Raw genomic sequence first — 16,298 nt, 5'->3', positions numbered from 1 at the left:
AGCTGAAAGACTCTTTCAGATTTCAATATCTTAGTGAAAAAGAAAAAAAAGAAAGCCAAAACCAAACAATTCCTAAAATGGCAAACCAATTCTCCTCAATCTCCCAAAGGGCTTAATGGGCAGTTCACTTTTTTTTTTTTTTTTTTTTTTTTTTTTTTTGAGATGGAGTCTCACTTTGTGGCCCAGGCTGGAGTGCAGTGGTGCGATCTCAGCTCACTGCAGGCTTTGCTTCCCAGGTTCAAGCGATTCTCCTGACTCAATCTCCTGAGTAGCTGGGATTACAGGTGTGTGCCACCACGCCCAGCTAATTTTTGTATTTTTAGTAGAGATGGGCTTTTGCCATGTTGGCAAGGCTGGTCTTGGACTCCTGATCTCAGGTGATCCGCTCACCTCGGCCTCCCAAAATGTTGAGATTACAGGCATGAGCCACCGCATCTGACCTACATCTTTGCTTTTAAACATCCAGTTGCTATGCAGACATGAAACCTTATACCCTTCAGCTTGGCTCCCTCAGGCCTGGGTGCCCTGGACACCCACATGAAAGAGGATCTTCTCCATTTCTGCACAGCTTGAAGTCGGAGGTCAGAACTGCTCGGACCCCTCCCTTTACCCTGGGCTCCCCTTTCTGTCCTGTTCCAAAGCTTCCTGTCCTTGCACCTCAAAAGGCAGCCACCTGGCCCCTCAGCCCCACACATGACTCTGACCTTCATGTCCTCCTTGGTCACAGTCACCATCTCCATCAGGGGTGAGCTGCCCTGAAGAATGCTCGTGCCTGGTGAGTGGCTCACCCAGCCATGCATCACCCTATGTCTCCCGGCCTGGCCAGTGGTACCAGCTCAGACCTGCTTGCTTTTCTCACAGTTCTCTCTGCTCAGTGCTGTTCTGCCTCCTGGGGGCAGCATTGCTGTCCTCCATGAGTGCTCATTCTTGGTCTGCTCTCCCTGGAAAATAGAGTGATGGCCTCCACCCGTAACCACTGAATTCCACCTTTGTTTCTGATTGGCCTGGCTGGTTACTCCCAGAAGCTTCCCCAAAAGAACAGTGCATCAAAGAGGATTTACAAAACAGTGTCACAGTTGATCATACAAATTGGGTCTTTCTTGTCATATTCAACTAAAACAGAGTCAAGAGGCCTGGGGAGAAACACTCAGGGCACATAGCATTGCTCGAAGGATACAATTCTCTGTGCTCCTGGCTGCTGAAACTGCCTACTGTTAACCTCAAACCAGTTTTCTCTAACAGCCACTGAAATAATCTGCTGAAATCTAACACCACCATTCACCAATCAGTGTTTGCCAGTGCCCCCAAAACTTTACTAGTGCCAATGAACTTTCTATCAAAACAATTTGTAACATTTATCTTTTTATGAAACCTCCTAACTTCTCTGCCCTTTGGACAAACAGAAGACCACCTGGTCTGTGTGTATGCCCTGAATTGCAATTCTTGCTTCCCAAATAAAACATTTTTAATTTACAGATTTGTGTCGGTAGTTTATTTAACTTCAACAACAGTAATGTCTTTCTGTAGCATTAGTGACACGCCAGTGAAAGATTAGTATCTGCATGTTTTTACAGCATCCTTTCAGTTATATATATAATATTAGAATTATATATTATAATATTATACAGCATATACTGTATATAGTATATATATTATATTATATACATGTATAACATTACATATGTGTATAATATATAATATAATGTATAATATATTATATATATTACATTATACTAGATTATAATATTATAATGTTATAACATTATAATATATTATACATTATATTATAATCTAGTATATTATAATATAATGTAATATAATATATATAATATACCATTATAATACATATTATATATAATGTACATATATTATAATTGTATATTATAACATTATAATATATAATCTAGTATATTATAATATAATGTAATATATAATGTAATAATATAATGTATACCATATTATATAATGATGTATACCATATTATATAATGATGTATACCATATTATATAATGATGTATACCATATTATATAATGATGTATACCATATTATATAATGATGTATACCATATTATATAATGATGTATACCATATTATATAATGATGTATACCATATTATATAATGATGTATACCATATTATATAATGCTGTATACCATATTTATAATGATGTATACCATATTATATAATGATGTATACCATATTATATAATGATGTATACCATATTTATAATGATGTATACCATATTATATAATGATGTATACCATATTTATAATGATGTATACCATATTATATAATGATGTATACCATATTTATAATGATGTATACCATATTGTATAATGATGTATACCATATTATATAATGATGTATACCATATTTATAATGATGTATACCATATTATATAATGATGTATACCATATTTATAATGATGTATTATATATTATATAATAATATAATATATAATATATTATATAATATATTATATATTATATAATATGTTTATATAATATATGATATATTATATAATATATTATATAATATATAATATATTTATATAATATATTATATGATATATCATATATAATATATTTATATAATATATAATATATTATATAATATATTATATAATATATAATATATAATAAAATATAATATATTATATAATAATATATATTAATAAATAATATATTATATATTTATATAATATATTATATATTAATAAATAATATATAATATATTAATAAACAATATATAATATATTAATAAACAATATATAATATATTATATAATAATACATCATATATTATATAATAATACATCATATATTATATAATAATACATCATATATTATATAATAATACATCATATATTATATAATAATACATCATATATTATATAATAATATATGATATATTATATAATAATATATCATATATTATATAATAATATATAATTATATAATATATTATATAATTATATCATATATTATATAATAATATATAATTATATAATATATGATATAATTATATAATATATTATATAATTATATAATATATTATACAATTATATAATATATTATACAATTATATAATATATTATACAATTATATAATATATAATAATATATAATATATTATATAATTATATAATATATAATAATATATAATTATATAATATATAATAATATATAATATATTATATAATTATATAATATATTATATAATTATATAATATATTATATAATTATATTATATAATAATATATAATATATTATATAATTATATAATATATAATAATATATAATATATTATATAATTATATAATATATAAGAATATATAATATATTATATAATTATATAATATATAAGAATATATAATATATTATATAATAATATAATATATAATAATATATAATATATTATATAATAATATAATATACAATAATATATAATATATTATATAATAATATAATATATAATAATATATAATATATTATATAATAATATAATATATAATAATATATAATATATTACATAATATATAATATATAATAATATATAATATATTACATAATAATATACTATATAATAATATATAATATATTACATAATAATATACTATATAATAATATATAATATATTACATAATAATATACTATATAATAATATATAATATATTACATAATAATATAATATATAATAATATATAATATATTATATAATAATATAATATATAATAATATATAATATATTACATAATATATAATATATAATAATATATAATATATTACATAATAATATAATATATAATAATATATAATATATTACATAATAATATAATATATAATAATATATAATATATTACATAATAATATACTATATAATAATATATAGTATATTACATAATAATATACTATATAATAATATATAATATATTACATAATAATATAATATATAATAATATATAATATATTACATAATAATATAATATATAATAATATATAATATATTACATAATAATATAATATATAATAATATATAATATATTATATAATAATATAATATATAATAATATATAATATATTATGTATTATTATATATTATATTATTATATAATATATTATTATATATTATATTATATAATAATATAATATATAATAATACATAATATATTATATAATAATATAATATATAATAATATATAATATATTACATAATAATATAATATATAATAATATATAATATATTACATAATAATATAATATATAATAATATATAATATATTATATAATAATATATATTATATATAATATATAATATATTATATAATATATTATATAATAATATATAATATATTATATAATATATTATATATTAATATATATTATTATATAATATATAATATATTATATAATATATTATATAATATATAATATATTATATTATATATTATATAATATATAATATATTATATAATATATAATATATTATATAATATATTATATAATATATAATATATAATATAATATATTATATAATATATAATATATTATATAATAATAATATATAATATATAATATATTTATATAATATATTATATAATATTATATAATATATAATATATTTATATAATATATTATATAATAATATATAATATATTTATATAATATATTATATAATAATATATAATATATAATATATTTATATAATATATTATATAATAATATATAATATATAATATATTTATATAATATATTATATAATAATATATAATATATAATATATTTATATAATATATTATATAATAATATATAATATATAATATATTTATATAATATATTATATAATAATATATATTAATATATAATATATTATATATTTATATAAATATATTATATAATAATATATAATATATAATAATATATAATATATTATATAATAATATATATTAATATATAATATATTATATATTTATATAATATATTATATAATAATATATAATATATTATATATTATTATATAATATATTATACATTATAATGTATAATATATAATCTAGTATAATATTATATATTGTGTATATAATTGAAAGGATATATATTTATATATATATAAAAAAAGAGAGGGAGGCAGGATCTTGCTCTGTCATCGAAGCTGAAATGCAGTGGCATGGAGTGCAGTTCACAGCAGCCTTGGCCTCCTATGCTAGGGTGATTCTCCCACCTCAGCCTCCCAAAGTAGCTAGGACTACAGGTGCATGCTACCAAACCTGGCTAATTTTTGTATTTTTGGTAGAGATGGGGTTTCACTATGTCACCCAGTTCGGCTGCTCTTGAACTCCTGGGCTCAAGCAGTCCTCCCACCTTGACTTCCCAAAGTGCTGGTATTACAGGCGTGAGCTATCACACCTGGTGGCAGTAATATTTGTTAGCATTTATTGATGCTTACTCTGCATCAGAGAAATATTTTACCTGGATGATATCATGTAAGTCTCACAATAACCCTTTTGAGGGAGATTTGATTATTATCTTCTCTTCATGTATGAGAAAGCAGAGGCATAAAGAGGTTTGGTAAATTACCCAGAATCACAGAGCCTGCAAGCGCCTACTCTAGCTTTGGCCTGGGGAGTTCAGCCCGCACCATGCTGTGGACCTCCATCTCATTCTGCTTCATTTCCAGCACTCCTTCTCTCCTGGAAGTAAATTTGTTGGGCCCTGTCTTCATGGCACCCTCTACAGGGGCAATTCATTGAGGTCATTGAAGCTTTACCACACAGGAAGAACCAGTGGAGAGTACAAGGAGGTAGCCCTGTCCTAGGAAACTTAATGGGGGGCTGGGGAAGGGAAGGCAGCTTGGGAGCCCTTCAGCTTCTCCTGCATCAGTGGCTGTCTTTTCTGTTCTCTCTTCTGCGGGACAGTGATAATTAGAGTCTCTGAAAAGGGAAATGGAGGAGCTTGAACCAGGATCCTGTCTCATCCCTGACATCTAGCACCTTTGGAGCATTAGAAAATCACATCTTCTCTCTGGATCTCCATTTTCTCACCTGCGAAACAGGCATGATAATTTGTACATGAATACAATGGGTCACTGTAAGGGTAAATGAGATGAACAGTGGAAAAGCACCTAGTAGACTGTAATGTACTGCATGAATGTCATGAGAAACATTCTTTGTTATTGGGTGATTAATATTGAGGATACTGTTTAAAATGTGATCTCATGGGTACCTCTGCCCTTGGTGTTTCTTTATATACCTTGGCCCAGTTAGGTAGCTGCAAGTAGGCCAGGGTGTGCTCGTTATCACAGCAAAGAGGAGTAGCAGAACAGGGTAGAGGGAAAAAAGGGGAAGATCTTTTTGGCTTTTTTAGTTTTCAAAAGTCTAGGCCCTTTTATTGGGAACCTTCTGGGCTAAAGAAAATGCTCTGTATCTTGTTCAAACTGAACGCTTAAGATCTGTGCATTTTTTTATGTATAAATGACACTTAAAAAGCAAATCAAAACAAAATAAGTTCAGGTTATTAGAAGAACAGGAAAGACTCAGGGCATGCACAACATATGTGGCAGAAAATGTGGGAGGAGAAGATATGGCTAAGCGCAAGGCTTTCTTGCCTCCTCCCAGGCGAGGGGTTGGAGAGAGAATCAAGAGTTAAGTGCAGTGTTCAGGTGGACAGGTTCTGGAGACAACAGGACAAGCAGCCCATTCCCCAGGCTGTGAGCCTCAAGGAGGCCCCAAATCCTAAATAAGCTTGCAGCCTCCAACACTCAGAAGTCATGGCTTCTAGGAGAAGAAATGGTATGATGTGACCAGGTGGACTGGACATTTGTCCACCTCCCATTACACAAGAGATGTTGAATCATGTTCATGGGTCCAAGAGAGGACACAGATCAGGAGAAGGCCTTGTGGACAAATTGTGTGGATGCTTGATCACAGGCCAGATGGGACAGTGGAAGTTTCTGTTAATAATACAAGTTGAAACTAGTGTGTAAAGATGAGAGGTCCCCTTTCCCAAAGCCTCAGAACCATGTAAGTCTTGCCATCATTACCCTGTCCCTGGAACTTACTGGAATCCCAGAGGAAAGAGGGGAAGGGAACTTCAATATGACCGAGATTAGTTGTTAATGGCCCAGGAGAGTTGGAGGTAGTAATATACAAAAATAATGTCATTTATTTTGCATAGTCGTGGTTTAAAATTTTTTTTTTATTTGAAACAGAGTCTTGCTCTGTCACCCAGCCTGGAGTGCAGTGGCACGGTCACAGCTAACTGTGGCCTTGACCTCCTGGGCTCAAGCAATCCTCCCAGAGCCTCCCAAGTAGCTGAGACTACAGGTGCCCACCACCATGCCCAGCTTTTTTTTTTTTAATTATTTTTAGTAGAGACGTGGTCTCACTATGTTGCCCAGGCTGGTCTTCAACTCCTAAGCTCAAGCAATCCTCCCACCTCAGTTTGCCAAAGTGCTAGGATTATAGGCATGGGCTACTGCACCTGGACAGCATAGTCATGTCTGATTTCTGAGAGTTGCACCACTTCATTAAATTTTGTTTAACTATATTTTCAAATCATGTAATCTACAGAGAGTATCTCTGCAATGTCCCAAAAATGCGCTCAGAACACTACACAGCTTAATTCAATTAAAGCAGAAATCTGCATGCTACAGAAAGTGTTCTGAGTTAAGAAAGAGGTGTTTCCATTAAGTATGCTTGCCATCTAAAAGTCTTGGTAGTGACATTCCACATTTCTTTTTGACACTTGCTTCAGCTCAACACAATAGTTTTATAATCTAGGACCATGGGGACTGTATAATATTCTCCAAGATTTTCTTAATTAATGGAGTATCTTGGAACATTTACTTTATCTACAGCAACATCCTTTCTTTTTCTATCCCAAGCCTCTCCCAGAACTGTTGCTGAAGCTGTCTTCCCAATGGAGGGCTGATGACAGAAGATGCCTGCTGGCTGTCCACTGCAGCTCTGTATCCAGAGTGAAATTGAGGCTTGCTAGAAAGATTTTAAAGGCATTTTTTAAAAGATAAGAGGGCATCATTAACAACTTTATGCCAGTACATTTTGGTAAAATGTATAAATTCCTAGAAAAACAAGAGTTACCAAAACAGACACAAGAATAAATAGAAAATCTAAATAATTAATGCATCACTTAAAAATCTTCCCGTAAAGAATACCCCAGACCCAGATGACTTCTCAGGTGAATACTACCAAACATTTAGAAAAGAAATGGCATCAATTGTACATAAGTCTTCCAGAAAACAGAAAAAAAAAAAACACTCCTCAAGATTTTTATGATGCCAGAAAAACCTGATTTCAAAATTTGATAAGAACCTTATAAGAAAGCAAACTTAGAAGCCCATTTCATTCCAGAAGATAAATGCAAAAATCCTAAATAAAATATTATCAAACCAAAAAAAAGCACTACATGAAAAAAAAGAATGCATCATAACCAAATTGAATTTATTCCAGGAAAGCAAAGCTGGTTTATCATTGAATAATTCTTCACCAAACTAATGAAATAAAAAAGAAAACTGTACAATTATCCCAATAAATGTAGAAACTGCACGTGATAAAATGCAACACATATTCCTAAACAATTCTTAGCATATTGGTAATAGAAGAAAACTTCCTTAATAAAAAAAATCAGTTTTTAAAAATCCACAGCAAACATATAAAGGTGAATTTTTCTAACTTTTCCCTGTAAGAACAGAATAAGACAAAGACACTTGCTTGAATAGTGCCTTACTTCTCAATATTTTACTTAAGGTCATAGCCAGTGCAAGAAGGTAAGAAAAAGAAATAAAACGTGTAGGGATTGTAAAGGAAGAAATAAAGCTAAAATTACATGCATATTACATGATTTTGTGCTTAAAAAATTCCTGATAACCTAAAGACATACTATTAGATTTAGTAAATAAACTGAACAAGGTTGTTTGAAACAGTCAATTTATAAAAATCACAATTATAAGTTATATTCAAAGGATAACACTTAAAAATCTCATAAATTTAACAAAATAGATTTTGTTAGAAATAAATCTAACGAACACGTTTAAGAGTTCTATGCTGAAAACCACAAAACATTGTTAAAAATGTAAAAGAAGAGCTAAATAAATGAAGAGATGTTTATGGATTAAAGGTTCACTTATCTCAAGATGTCAGTTCTCAAATTGATCTATTCCAATGCAATGCAAATGCAATAAAAAATTCCAGGTATTTTGTAAAAATGAAGAAGCTGATTCTAAAATTTTTGTGATAATGCAAAGGGGCTAGAATAGTCAAGCAATTTTGAAGAAGAACAAAATTGAAAGAATTTCTTAACTGGATACCAAGACTTTGGAAAGACTTCAGTGTCATATCGACACAGGAGAGACAAACAGATCTTCAGAACAACGCAGAAAGTCCAGAAGACCCAAATATACATGCACACTTGATTTATGAGAAAGCACCATAGCAGAGTAGTGGGGACAGGATGGCTTTTCAACAAATGGTGATGGGTAAAAAAACAATGAAAGTTGGTGTATACAGCCAATACATTTAAGAATCAGTTCTGTAGGTGGAAGAAACCAGACACAAAAGGCCACATTTTGTATAACCTTAATTGTATGAAAACTCAAAAATAAGCAAAACCAAGATGTGGTGTTAGAAGTCAGGCTAATGGTTACGTTTGGGGAGGAGCAACAGGTAGTCTTTGGAAGGGCCATAAGCACAGCTCCTGAGGTTACATGAGGAGTGGTTACATGAGTGTGTTCACTTTGCAACAATTCACCAAACTATTACATGAACTTAAGGTATGCACTCTTTTCTGTATACATGTTATATTTTAATTTAAAGTTAAAATTTTTTTGACCTTTCTACTTTATAGCTTCATAATGTTGTATTTCTCTAGGCCTCTTTTTTTTATTATTTATTTATTTATTTATTTACAGAATGGGGATCATGTTACAGTAGGTAGGTAGTCAGGCAGACATAAGTAGTGCAGAAGAGCCTGCCCCTCACCCAACCAGGAATGTCAGGCAACCACTAGCCAATAAGCAGTTGTTAAGCTGTCTCTCTAAAATAATAATTGGTTGCAGGCAGCACCAGTGAAAGGCAGTCTCCCAATAGACAGAAACACCTGAAAGTGATGATCGCCAGCTTCCAAATAAGACCTCAGGAGTTGGGCAAGTGGTCTCAAGCATGTGCACTAAGAGGCAAAGTGGTGGAGTTTAATTAGTACATAACCTTCTTCTAGGAACACTCAACTGATAAGGGAGGAGTGCCTCATGTGAGCACGTGTACAACTCCAGGAAACATACCGCGCATGCAGCCCCCCTCCCAAGGGCTAACAGGCCACTGCACATGTGGACAGCCTGACACAAGGGAAGAATCAGGGAGAAGGGATGCAATTCTCTGGAAGTTTGCCAATGTATAAGACCCCCCCCACAAGGCAAAGGTCAGACCATGCACTTGACTCTCAAGTTGCCCACTTGGCCCTCTTCCAGGTGTACTTTACTTCCTTTTACTACTGCTTGAAAACTTTTTAATAAGCTTTCACTCCTCCTCTGAAAGTTGCCTTGGTCTCTCACTCTACCTTATGCCCCTCTGTCAAATTTCTTTTTTCTAAGGAGCAAGAATTGAGATTGCTGAAGACCCATACAGATTTACTGTTGCTAAATATTATGATAGCCTCTCTCTTTTAGGATGTGAGAATTAAATATGATATGTTTCATAAATAAGTACTTTGTTCAGTGACTGGCCCATACCAGAGGCTTGATAAGTATTCAATGTTCTTAGGTGTTAAGGTCACTTGGATAGTTAGCGGTGGAACTAGAATTAAAACCCATCCAAACAAGGTACTTTTTAAAAAAAATCACATGTCCTATATCACATGGCTGCTTATTAACATGACTTGAATGAAATGCTGGATTTAAATAGCATTTGCTGTGAGTTATCATAAATAGCCTCCATTCTCAGTTTTATGTTTTGCAAGAGATTAAGTGTATTCATTCCTCCCAGTTCTCAATTCCTGTGAGTATACTTTGGAATCTAAAGTATTTTAGTGTATCTACCCCCACTAAAAATGAAAATAAGCCCTAAATATTCCAATCACCTCATTAGAAAACTGTTCAGAATTGTTGGCTCCATCCAGCCCTCAAAAGGGAGAAGAAACTTCAGTTTGAATCAGATCGTAACCAAGACCTCATTAATTGGCATAAAGGAAAAAAAATTAAAAGATATATTAGCTATCAAGAGGAATGTTTGGAAAATCACTCAAAGATGAAGCAACTGAAAAAAGAGCTGTGTGCTCATTAATTAGCACATCAACAGACTTCTGTCCAGTGGATTTGATCACAGTGAATGCACTTTTGGATGTGAATCAGCGGTTCCCGAATATTAATGAAACCAGTCATCAAGAGTTAATTACAGCTGGATCCTGGGCAACAAAAAAGACAGGGCTCAGACCAGGGTAAGAGTTTGAATTCATCTGAATTGGACCCTTCTAAATCTCAAACATGTTTTTGGAGGGCCCTGTTTAAAAGCAATTTGAGTAAAGATGTGTTATAAGATTCATGGGCCATATAACTTTTAATGACTTATCAACAAAGATTTAGAACCATTGGTAGAAAAGAGAGGATTATGTCTTAATCCTGCAGTTAGGGCACATGAAGAGTCTTTGTAGTGTACAGACACCATCTCTTCTGGCTCTGGTTCAGGAGCCATTGTGTCATGTTCTTTATTGTAAAACGTGCCTTGGCTGGCTTGTTTCATATTTCTCATCTTAAGGAAAAAGTAGCAACGCTGTTATTGCTGGCAATGCCACGGCTCTTTAGGACCTGTTAGTATTGAAACTATAGATCAACTTGCCTCTGGAGTTCTCTGATGTCATTTATTTCACGCTGGGTGCATCATTACTCATGACACTGCATCCTCCATCATGGCCCTGGTGAATATTGGCTTCTTATGGGTCCCTAAAGGTTGTCACTGTGCTTTGTTTGTGATGACTACAAATGCACGTTTCACCTTCAGTATGCAGGAAAATGTTTTCTGGTCATCTTGAACTTACCATCTTAGATTTTATGGTGCAATACATTCTGCAGCCATGTCTTCTCTTGATTGCCTTAGGCCATGATTGCTGCATTCCTAGAATGGCATCTCTTTCAATGCTGATCTCATCCCTGCCTTTCACAAACCCGTCTGCCATGGGAAGGCTAGACTAGGGAAAAAGAGTGATCCTATTCACTAAAGAGGTCCATCCCTCATTTGGCATGGCTTAAGATTGACCTATGAAAACAAAATGTCACCACATGATTGGAGGCAAGAGAAAGAGGATATCAATCAGATGCGCTGCTGACATTGTGGAGCAAAGACTCAAAAGCCCTTGGAGGAAGTGTTGTTCTCCCTAGATGACTGCCTAACATGTGGCACAGACCTGCAGAGAAGATAGAGTGGCCATCCTGGGTGCCAGCCACAGCAGGTGCACAGGTAAATGACTCGACTGCCACCTCCTGCTGTCTTTGATACTGTAGAATGGAGGCTGACAGCTTCCATGCAGTTGGAACATGGAAGGGCATGAGCCAAACCATGGGCACACAGATGTGGCTCAAGAACAAGAGCTTGCCATTGATTCTTAGTAGCCCAGAGCCCCGAACTTGTCCTTTGTCCAAATCGAGTGAGAATCAACCCAAATCAGCACATCAGCACAGCAGAATTCTGATAAGGCACCTCTTCCTGTGTGCTTTTCTTTATCGCTGCACTGTAACAATCACATGCTGTTGTAACAGTTTCAGTGTGTGTTTTCCCAAGTAATTGGTGATCTCCTTAAGGTCGGAGATTGTTTCTATTTATCTTTGTGTTTGTAGTCACTGCAGAGTAACGGATACATAATTGGTGTCTAATAAAATGCCTGCTGACCAATAAGTGACTTAAGGAATGTGTGATGGGCGTGAGACTTTTTAGTAATAATTTAAGAGTATTTACACAGACTCATTATCATTTATAACATCAAATTTAAAATGTTTCTTCCACAGTAAACATGATGTACCTTTCAGTTTGCCAGGCCTCTGAGCCCAGGCTAAGCCATTGTATCACCTGTGACATGCACGTATATGCCCAGATGGCCTGAAGTAACTGAAGAATCCAAAAGAAGTGAAAATGGCCTGTTCCTGCCTTAACTGATGACATTCCACCACAAAAGAAGTGAAAAGGGCCGGTCCTTGCCTTAACTGATGACATTACCTTGTGAAATTCCTTCTCCTGGCTCATCCTGGCTCAAAAATCTCCCCCACTCCTGCCCTCCAGAAGAACAACCCCCCTTTGACTCTAATTTTCCTTTACCTACACAAATCTTATAAAAACGGCCCCACCCCATCTCCCCTACGCTGACTCTCTTTTCCGACTCAGCCCGCCTGCACCAAGGTGATTAAAAAGCTTTATTGCTCACACAAAGCCTGTTTGGTGGTCTCTTCACACGGATGCGAGTGAAACAGCTCTCATTATCCCTATTTGAATTGTCCTGGGTTTGGGAGCTTGCTACTTAGGGCTGCAGTCCCTTCCATGGTTTCATTCTAGATATAATGTACATAACACCATGAGGACAGTGATAGCCATAATCTTAGTGTGCAACACATTTATCATGATTGTTGGGAGACTCAACTTCTAATTTCTGGTTATCGTGAGCTATTTTTCAGGGCAAGCACTCCTAATAAAAACAACTAAAAATGTTAAGTAAGTTATTTTTTGACATCCTTTTTTAACCCAGCATATAATGAAGCAAGCAGCATGTGTGACAACCATCTGAAAAGCAGACAACAGACACAAACACGGGAATACTTTTAGATCTTGAAATTATTGGACATGGACTATAAGGTAACTATGCTTACTGTGGTGGGTTGAATCATGGCCCCTGAAAGACATCCATATTCTAATCTCTGGAACCTGTGAATATGTTACTTTACACGGGAAAAGGGACTTTGTGGAAATGATGAAATTAATGATTTTGAGATTGAGGGGCTTATTCTGGAATATCCGAGTGGGTCCAATGTAATAACAGGGGTTCTTATAAAAGGGAGGCAAGTGGATCAGTGTCAGAGAGAAAGAAATGTAAGAATGTAAAAAAAAAGGTCAGAGAGGAGATAAGATGTAACACTGCTGACTTTGAAAATGGAGGAAGGGGTCACAAGCCTAGGCATGTAGGTGGCCTCAGGAATCTGCAAAAGCAAAGGGAATGGAATCCCCCACTAGACAGACCCTCCAGAGGAAAGCAAGCCTTCAAATACCTTGATTTGAGCCCAGTGAAACTGATTTCAAAATCCATACTTCAAGGACTGTAGGATAATTAATTCATGTTGTTTTAAGCCACCGAGTTTGTGGTAACTAGTTAGAACAGTAATAAGAAACTAATAAATTTACTATGTTTTAAAAAGTAAAGATAAGTTTAAGGATATCTCTGAAAAGATAAAACTATAGTTAGATTTCAAAAATTACTAAATAGTACTTCCAGAAGTTAAAAAATACAATAGTCAAAATGTAAAACTCAGTGGACGAGTGGATGGGTTTAATAGCCAATTCAACACAACTGAAGAGAGAATTGATGGCCTGAAAGTTAAATCGGAAGAAATTCAGGATGCAGAATAGGAAGACGAAAAGATATACAGTAAATAAGTTAGAGAGGCTAAAGTGTGAAAGTCTAACTTAAATTTAGTCAGATTCCAGAGGGAAAATAGTGGATAGGAAATAATAATATCTCAAGAGTTATTGGTGTCTTTCTCACTTTCCAGCTGTATTACTGGCTGCTCTTGGTTAGGGGGCCATCTTGTACCTAAGGTAGGAAGATGGTGGCCACAAAGAAGATAACAAAGTCTCTGGAGTTGATCAACTCTGGTTATGAAAAATGGAAAGTACGTACTGGGGTACAAGCACACTCTGAAGATGATCAGACATGGCAAAGCAAAATTAGTCATCCCCACTAACAATTGGCCAGCTTTGAGGAAATCCAAAATAGAGAACTATGCAATGTTGGCCAAAACTAATGTCCATCACTATAGTGAAAACAGTATTGAATTGGGCATGGCATGAGAAAAATACTACGGATTATGCACAGTGGCTGTCATTGATCTAGATGATTCTGATATCATTAGAAGCATGCCAAAATAGGCTGGTGAGAAATAAACCATGCAAAATTTTTCTTTAATAAAACTTTATTGCTCACACAAAGCCTGTTTGGTGGTCTCTTCACACGGACGCGAGTGAAACAGCTCTCATTATCTGTATTTGAATTGTTCTGGGTTTGGGAGCTTGCTACTTAGGGCTGCAGTCTCCTCCATGGTTTCATTCTAGATATAATGTAGAATGAGAAAAATACTACAGATTATGCACAGTGGCTGTCATTGATCTAGATGATTCTGATATCATTAGATATCAGAAATTCATTAGGTAGCAGAAATTTTCTGCTACCTAATGAACAACATCAAGGAGCAGATTTAAGAATCCCAGTCAATCCTAGATATTTTTGGATGGTTTTATAGAGGCAATAGAGCACAGTGGTCTAGATCAAAGTTTTTTAAAGTTTTTAAGATACTACTGAATTCTAGTTTTGCCACTCAGCTACATAATTTGGGGCAAGTAAATTGACCTCTCTGAGCCTCCATCTCCTTATATTAAAAATAAGGATAGCATCTGATTTATTGGTTGGTTATAAGGAATAAATATATACAAATGTGATTAGCACAGGAATAGGTCCAAAGTAATATGAAGTACGTAATTGATAATATTTTTAGTAGTGTACAGAGTGTATTTTCTCATGATGAGTTGAAGTCTGTTTTCTGATAACTTCCACTCATTTATCTTAATTCTGATTTCTGGAATAATACAGAACAAGTCTGCTTTCTATTATATCTACACATTCACTCTTTAGCTTTTTGAAGATTGGCAACTGCAGAAGAGCAGGGAATAGGTAAGTGGCCAGGTAAACATCAAGGCTCCCTGACACTGGCCATGATAAGCCAATAGTTCATATGGTTGGAACCATTTTCTTGGTAATATGAAGCCTCTCAAAGACTCTTGGGGGTCTTAGAATTCTAGAGTATCAGAGCAGCAGTGGGGTATTAGAATCCAGCATCCTCATTCGGCAGGTGAAGAATAGGAGGCCCAGGGAGTGGAGATGGCTTAGCCAGAATCAACTGGTGACCAAGCCATGGAGGAGCCTCTGAGATATTGAAATACTATGGACGCTTGGGGATAAAAATTCGATTTCCTTCTCATTGGAACAAATAATTTGGGAAATGTCCTATCATAATTGAATTAAATCAAAAGGAATTATGTTCCA

General features: G+C 32.8%; 1 pseudogene; it reads left to right on the top strand.

Moving 5' to 3' along the window:
* The first annotated feature begins 14,805 nt into the window (after positions 1–14,805).
* Positions 14,806–15,142, top strand: LOC101128962 (large ribosomal subunit protein eL30-like; annotated as a pseudogene).
* The last annotated feature ends 1,156 nt before the right edge of the window (positions 15,143–16,298 follow it).

The sequence above is a fragment of the Gorilla gorilla genome, chromosome 7, assembly GCF_029281585.2.
Source record: "Gorilla gorilla gorilla isolate KB3781 chromosome 7, NHGRI_mGorGor1-v2.1_pri, whole genome shotgun sequence".
Taxonomy (NCBI): domain Eukaryota; kingdom Metazoa; phylum Chordata; class Mammalia; order Primates; family Hominidae; genus Gorilla; species Gorilla gorilla.
This window is presented reverse-complemented; position numbering and strand designations above follow the sequence as displayed.